Source organism: Cucumis melo, chromosome 11, assembly GCF_025177605.1.
Source record: "Cucumis melo cultivar AY chromosome 11, USDA_Cmelo_AY_1.0, whole genome shotgun sequence".
Lineage (NCBI taxonomy): Eukaryota > Viridiplantae > Streptophyta > Magnoliopsida > Cucurbitales > Cucurbitaceae > Cucumis > Cucumis melo.
In genome coordinates this window covers 19,741,085-19,749,291 of record NC_066867.1, presented here as the reverse complement: position 1 = coordinate 19,749,291, position 8,207 = coordinate 19,741,085, and the positions used below count along the sequence as shown (strand labels likewise).

At 34.7% G+C, this 8,207-nt stretch overlaps 1 long non-coding RNA gene across 4 annotated transcripts; it reads left to right on the top strand.

The window, feature by feature from the left end:
* Nucleotides 1-2,550: 2,550 nt before the first annotated feature.
* LOC103490564 (uncharacterized) lies at nucleotides 2,551-5,445 on the top strand. Of its 4 annotated transcripts, none has more exons than XR_007815379.1 (5): nucleotides 2,551-2,970; nucleotides 3,286-3,356; nucleotides 3,569-3,739; nucleotides 3,843-4,746; nucleotides 5,193-5,445. It is a non-coding gene; the product is annotated as an uncharacterized LOC103490564 (long non-coding RNA). The 4 variants fall into 4 exon arrangements; XR_007815378.1 differs by lacking the exon at nucleotides 3,286-3,356 and having other exon boundaries at nucleotides 2,554-2,970; nucleotides 3,632-3,739; nucleotides 3,843-3,903; nucleotides 4,049-4,746; XR_537901.3 differs by lacking the exon at nucleotides 3,286-3,356 and having other exon boundaries at nucleotides 2,552-2,970.
* Nucleotides 5,446-8,207: the final 2,762 nt, after the last annotated feature.

Genomic DNA, 8,207 nt, shown 5'->3' with positions numbered 1-8,207 from the left:
CTAGAAGGTAAACTTTAAAACATAAGTCAAAAGACTTAGTGAGGTTTTAAGAAAACTTTTCGTGAAATACCTTTCGTAAGCATCATTTATTCGCATCAAATCGCTTAAACACATCTTTTCACATAAACATATTATCACACCCCCTCCCGGATCACATGCTTAGACCCGGAAGGTGGCATGATGTCAACTAAAACCATCCATCTTTGAAACAATTTCAATTGACCCTTGACATGAAAACAGAAAACATTTGCTAGTCGAACTCTTTAAACTCTAGGAACAATCTTAAAATTTAGTGTAATCCATAATCTTTATAAATACCAAGTAAAATGTATATATAAGAGATGGAAGTATAAACTTTCATAAAAATATGATAATACTTTTAATAAACTTATTTCCTTTCATGACTGAAAACTGATTGGCCTAGTAGTAGTAAGTTCAACACACAACTATTCACAATCTGTCCCTGGAAAAAGGGAAAACATTTTGAAAGAGTAAGTTAAAGGATTTAGTGAGCAACAGTTTTGTAAAACAAGTTTTCATAAATAGTTTAACATAAAACTGAAGCTTAAATAACATTTATCATTTAACAGTCATTTCATAAGATGATACTTGAAACATTTGACTTTCGAGAACATTTTCATAGCTTTATGAAGACATGATCCATAGCCACAAACAGTGTGAACCCTCTTCATCCTAATACGGAATAGTTAATAGGAAACAGTTTTTACTGTAATCCTCCTCCTTTAAGACATAAAAATCTTCCTGATGGCCCATCAACTATAGGCTCGTCAACCCTACCATCAGGGTGGAGTTAACCACATGTATACAATAGGTCTCATAGAATATTCGGGCTAGGATAAAACATATTGAAAAACATTGAAACATTTCCTTTGCTTTCATAGTTCATCAGTAAATCATTCAAACATAGCATATCTTGAGAAATCAGTTCAATAATAATTTATCATAAAACATGTCTTTGAACAATAACTTGGAAATAATGCTTTATAAATAACTTTTAAATCAATGTCACTCACTATACTTGAACTAATACTTAGTTAGGAAATTCCTTTAAAGTCTCCTTGACCAGAAAATACTACATTCATTCCTTAATTAATCCTTTTGGTTAAGAAAATATCCAAAACTTTCCTTAAAATTCCCAAAAGTAGCAAAACAACCCAAAATGGTCTTATGACGCCTAATGGCATGATGGTTGGGCTTGGCGCACGCACATGTCCTGGGGGCTTTATCGCGTGCTAACCTCACTGAGGAGTGCCACGCGCATCTTGGCTGCATTCCCAATGTGCCCTTTACTACGTGCCTTGCGTGTGTTGTGCAGCGTGCACCTATCCTTGCACGCTAACCTCTCTATACATGGTCATGCGCGCAGCCTGAGCGCATCCCTTGCCTCTTATCTATGCCATGGCCATGTCGTGTGTCTCGAAACAAGCTTAATAACCCCTACACAATATAAAACCATGCTCATCACGCCCAGTCATGCTTGACACTTACCCATTGCCCAAATATACTTTTTCATCCAAAAACATGATCCGACTTTAAACAATTGTAACTTTAAATCCAAAACTATATTTTTATAAACTTCCTTATATAAACTTACTCTAAATTGTCTTAACTTCATTACCACAAAATCTCAGAACGAAATTTCAAAAGACATGCTCTATAGCCTTCTGAAAGTGCACCTTACTTACATTGTTTCTAAAATTGATCTTCTCGCCTTCTCTCAATCTAAATGCCAATCTTCTGGCCACCAGATTGCACAGCAACTCAGAACTATGAACTAGACACAAATTCTGATCTCTTGGAAGTGATTTGAAGTAAATAGCACAAGTGGATTGTCATAAACCCTTGTCTGAAGTTGCCTATTTATAGTGATTCTTACATGAAACTTTATTAACACCTCTTACTCTCACTTTTCACCTCATGCTTGCATGAATTAGTCTTGACACCACCTACTTTATCCCTTTATACCTCATACTTGCATGGCTACATTCGACATACCTCCTTAGCCACTTTACACCTGATGCTAACCTCTTCACACTCTAAATGATTTTTTCTTTCAAAATTTGGTACACGATCATTTAGATTTGCCTAAACGTTTTTTTTTAATTCTTTTGGTACATGATCATTTATTTTTTTATACGATCCTTTATTTGCATTCTTTATACACGATCATTTAGATTTAGTTACCTTAATCTAAACAACCTAAAAAAAGAAAAACGATGGAAAGAAATCACGGTGAAAAAAATAAGAGAAGAAGAAGAAAGACAATAAAAAGAAATGATAGAAAAAAATTGCAGCAAAAAAAAAAAGAAGTGTAAAAGAAGAAAGACGATACAAAGAAATTGCAGCGAAAAAAGGAGGAAAGAAAAAAAGACTATAGAAAAAAATTGCAGCAAAAAAAGACAAAAGATAAATCTAAAATATTTAAAAAATAGTTAACGGACCGTAAATATTTTAATAATTTATTATATTTATGAAAATTTACACTCTTTTCCAAAAAAATAAACTTTTCCATCTTTTGATTTTCTCAAATTTCCTTTTCTTCCCCTTCCTAAATAAAAACTTATTTTCCCCGACACTCTCCCTTCTTTCCTGAATTTCTCCAATCACGTTGCTCCAGTCATCCGTTTGTGTGTAACCACCGCAGCTTCAATCGTCCGTTCGTGCGCCACCACCCGAGCTTCAGCCGTCCGTTCGTGCAGGATCTTCCTCCACCACCCAAGCACCAAACAGGAGCCATTCATGTCAGCCACCTCGCACATGCGTTCTGATGGCAGCCGTTCCCTCCAGACGGCAGCTATACATTCCCTCCACAGGCACCGCGCACGGCTGAGGACAGTCATCGTCCCATGCACAGGCACCGTTGACGCACGACTAGAGACTTAGACGCTTCAACCAGACGCTTCACGCACAGGCACCGCCATAGACGTTCACGCACAGGCCACAGCTAAGGTATGGTTGAGTAATTGCTCATGATTTAGATGTGTCTAATTCCTACATGGCTGATTATTCCGAAAAATGAAAAGAACAAACAGAAAAGAAAGAAAGAAAAGATAATTTCTGGTTTGGAGTATCCATTTACATCTAAAATTTAGTCCCTTTCATGGGAGTGAAATTACTTGATGATGCTAACCTCATAACCTTACCTTGTACTTGAAAAGGTGTTGGGGTAAATCCTACAAAATTTAGTCCCTTTCATGAATTTAGTCCAAATTTACATCTGAGATAGCATCAAGAAACTCTCTTGTCATTTGTTCTATTGCGTAGGTTTTGTCACCGTCTTGGAATTCCGGATAGCGGATCCCATACTTAACAACACGTTGATTTCTTGGAATACCGTAAGGTTTTCCTTTCCTTGCTAGGATGTTAAGAATGGAAATTAAATTACTGTTTTCCCATCGTAGTGAAGTAGGTTTATAGTTGCTAGTAAATAACATTTTGCTAAAAGCAATATGTGGATTTTTGTTTTCTTTCTATTTTGGAACAAGTTTTCCATTGGTGTGGCTCTAATTGAAACGGTGATTTTTTGATTCATGATTTTGTTATATAGTCTCATCGTTTTCGTGATTCGGTTCATATGGTTGATTGTTTGGGTGAATGGTTGATTCCAAAGCCATGGTAATAGTGATGCAACTGGTCTTGCAACATCACCTGCGCGATACCCAATATCTGCTCAGCAAGTCATTTATGAGCTTCGGATATACTCTTTGAAGGAGGCAATGTAATATTTCTTTCACAATTCAAAATATTGTAGATAGTGATTAATATTTTTTCCTTTTTATAACCTAATTTTATCTCTCATCATTCTTTTTCTTTTTATTTAGGTCTGGTCTGGTACTAGCATCTCGAGCCATAAGAGCTACCCATTGTCTAACATCTATATAGGTTTGTTAATGATAATGACTGTTATGTTCCTTTGAGTACCTTAAACGAGCATGAGTTTGTTTTTCTACACATAAATTCTCCAAGACCTTTTTCTAATTATGAAAAGCATTTTCCACTACGCCTTTTGTTTGCAAATTCTATGTAGTGAAGTGCAAGCTGTGCAAGATAATGTTTACTGTGAGAAGATGTGGCTCAGAGAATGGAAGGATTGAGTTCAATGTTTAGTTAAGGTTTGAAGAATTCAGGTGTATTTTCATGCATAGATCAATGTCTATACTTTTACCAATTAATTGTATAAATCCTTTTCATAAAAGGGGCATTTATGTAATTCTGGGCTTCGCAAGTTGCTTCATTCGGCAATACTTTGATGAGGTTGAGAGGTTTGCCTTCTTCTACGAGTTTGATCAAATAAATTTTCAATTATCCTTTGTCAATTTATCTTTTTGCCAACCATTGGAGTCTTTTCCTGTTGTGTGGTTGGCTGATTATTTTCTAATTACACAGTCAATTCTTCTATTCATCTTGAAGGCTAAGCTTCTTATTAACAAAAATCCTCCAAGGAAACTAGTTGTACCAACAGATTGGCCTCTTTTTTTTTTGTAATTTCTTTTCTCTTTCTTTTTTCTTTTGTTTACTTTCTAATCTCCATATTAGGTAAACCTTGTTGCTTTGTGTTAAGCAAGTCGACTGGTCAAGCATGCAGTGAAACAAAATTTTGTTCCAATAAGACGTGAGAAAAGTACCCAATAAAGTAATTTGGATTTTTGGCTTGGGCGGTTTGCAATGGTGGGATTTGTAATTGCAATTAGTGTTGAAATTGCAACAGGCAAGGGACTTTTAGAGGTATGACCTTTCTAAGTCATTGGTACTTATATTTGTGCTAGATGATAAGAAATTGTTAAAGGATTTCTTTAGCTTTTTGAATTTTAAATTTGGCTTATCTTATTGGTGAAGACCTAATTATTAGTCTTAATAAGATTTTAGCTGCAATATGAGGTTTGGTTGTGTTCAATTGACACAATAAACAGGTATCATATTTTTTTTCAGGAAATTGTTTTCTCCTTAATTATTTATACGAAAGTATCCTTTTGTATCACTTTGAATATTCCATTTGAAGTGTTGAGTTTGTTTTAAATATGGGTCTTAAAGTGCATATGGGTCTTAAAGTGCATCTAGAATGTTGTCATCTATATCTCATAGATGGACATTTTCACTTCTCATTTTTTGCTTGGTTCATTCTTAAGGCAATAGAACTGCATGTTCTTAATATTATATTATTCCATTTGCAGGTCTTTTACTATGCCCAGAAAGTTGTACTTCACCCAAGGTCCACTTTTTTATCAAGAAACTCAAACTCTATGCCTAGGTGTATATGGGCATTGATTGATATATTTTGTTCATATTAAACATAGAGCTAGGTGGAACAATTTCTTTATATGGTAGAAGTTTGGGTTGTTGTAAGTATGTAATGACCAACTATATGTGTATTGAACAGTATGTAATAACCAACTATATGTATATGATTCTATGCAATTTGATAAATATTAGTTCTTTGATGGAAAGTTTGGGTTGATTCAATTGTTCAATTAAAACAGGTGCAATAATTATATGGGTATTCCAAATTGTACAATTTTTCACTTGAAAAAAAAACCTTGACATGCAAAACATGTCAAGAATTAAATATTCTTATTCTTGACAATTCTTGACACTAGATTACATAATGGGTAATTGACGGGTAATAAGTATCAAGATTGAATATTCTTGATGAATAATACATGTCAAGAATAAACAAATTCTTGATATGTAAAAAGTGTAAGTAATCTTATATACTTTACGTTTATAAAGTGTTAAAGTACATTTTATCTTGGCGCTTAAAAATTGTCAAGGAAAAAGCTCTTACTCTTGACATGACGCATTTACACTATAAAAAATCAAAGCTTTGTTGACGCGGAAATAGGTGTCGGGATAAAGGATGTCGTAAGAACCTTTTCGCGACGCCATGAAGAAGGCGTCGACATTGTGGAGCTCTGACAATGTCATGTGGATGGCATCAATGGAGGATGGGGCTTCCATGACGTCGTGCAAGGAGACGTCGTGAAATATTTAGTTTAAATAATAATATAAACTTTTTGCGATGTCATGCATGTACACGTCGTCGTTGCCTCAACAACTGTCGACATTGCCTGCAAGGTGTCGTGATAGGTTAACCTTTTGCTGACGTTGCTTTGACCGCGTTTGCAAAGGTTACACATTTAAAAAATTATGATAACCATTTCACAATGCCAAAATGCATGGCGTTGTGAGGGGTTGAACCTTTACGCTGACGTAGGGTAGGAAACGTCTCAAGATATGTGATGTTTTGATTGCTTTTGACAAGATTCTGACGGCGTTCTTGGAGAATCGACGCTGACGTAGGGTAGTTCTTGGAGAACTGACGACGCCATAAGTGATGACGTCGCAAGTGGGAGGGTTCTCCCAACATTTTCGGGTTGCACTGGGAGATCCCCTCTCATTTTAGTTCTATATTTTACAGAACACAAAACCATACGAAGAAAAGAAAAAAGAGAAAGAAAGAAAAGAGAGGAGAGCGAAGTTGTCGTCCGTCGCACATCTACCGTCATTTGTTGCCTTTTTGTCCATCGCCTACCATCCTCATGTCGTCGTTCATTTGGTTCATCGTCTGTATCGGTAAAAATAGTGTATTTCATTTTTTTTCGTTTATATATTGTATTATTAGATTGTATGTATTAATTGTATATTATAGATTGTATGAATATTGTATGTGTATGTTAGGAATAATGTATATTGTAGATCATATAAAGTATTGTGGATTGAATAAGTAGATATCTTTGTAACTTAAATTGTAAATTGTAAGTGTTTAGAGTGTTTTTAGTTAGTAATATATATTTAATTGTTTATGAACCGAATTATACGTATGAATGAATTTTTTACAATTATAATATGTTAGGGAATAATTATTATTGCAATTTTGATAATAATTATTGAAATTGTGATTATGATTGTTATTAATTGTATTGAAATTTTAAAATTTATGAAATTGAGGAAATTGAATAATTTGAAACCTTTTATTGATGTGTTGTGTCGATCTTGCAGTTGTGGTAGCTGTAGTTTATTATTTGTGAACACAAGTTGTTTGTTAGAAGTAAGGTATCATTTACTTAGTTAGAATTATGGTTGCCCTTAGTGCAAGATAATTTCACGTATTTATGTTTTAGGTCTTTAACGATAAACAAAAGTTGGATGAACATTAGAAATAAGTTATCGGTTGAGTATAGAGAGGTAGTTTTCAAATTTTTAGATGTTGTAAAGTATCACGTTGATGAGTACAAATGGATAAGGAGTCCATGCAAGAGATGTATGAACTCGAATTAGGACTCATTAGTGAGTGTGGAGAGACATTTATTAACCACTAGAATGTGCCTCTTCTACACAGAATGAGTCTATACTTCTTCAGAGGTATAAAAAGATTTGATGAAGGAACTAGTAGTGACCATTTCCATTGAGGAACTAGCAGTGACCCCTTTCATATTGAAGGAACTAGTAGTAATCCGTTTTCTGAAGACAATGACCTTTTTCTAAAGACAATGGAATGTTGGGAATGCTGCATGATTTACAAGATCTGATTGAACATGAAGAAGAAACAGTAGAGGAAGGTTTGGAGAATAACATGTCGTTCAATAGTGGTGTAAAGAGGAGGCGAATATATTTTAGTAGTTATTAAACTAAGCTCATAGTGAGCTATACTCTGGCTGTTCGAAATTTTCATCCCTAAACTTTAGTTACGTTGATGCATGTCAAGGTTATTAATAGTTGGAGTAACAAGTCCTTCGACATGTTATTTTAATTGTTAAAACGTGTATATCTAATATGTAGTACTACTATACCTAGTTCTTTATATGAAGCGAAACAAAAAGTGCGTGACTTGGGCTTGGGATACAAAACTATTCATGCATGTAAGTATGATTGTGTGTTGTATTGGAAGGAGTTCGCCAATTTGGAACATTGTCAACTTGTGGTGAGTCTCGGTACAAGGCTAGTTCTAACCGAGGGAAGAAAATTCCGCACAAGGTATTGTGGCACTTTCCATTGATACTAAGATTACAGAGATTGTTTGTATTGCAAGAGGGCTCATCTAAAATGAGATGACATATGGATAAACGAGTCGAAATAGATGACGTGTTGAGACATCCAACTGATATAGAGGGATGCAAGCATTTTGATTCTAAATTTCCTGAGTTCACTTCAGATTCACAAAACATTCATTTGGGATTAACTTTTGATGG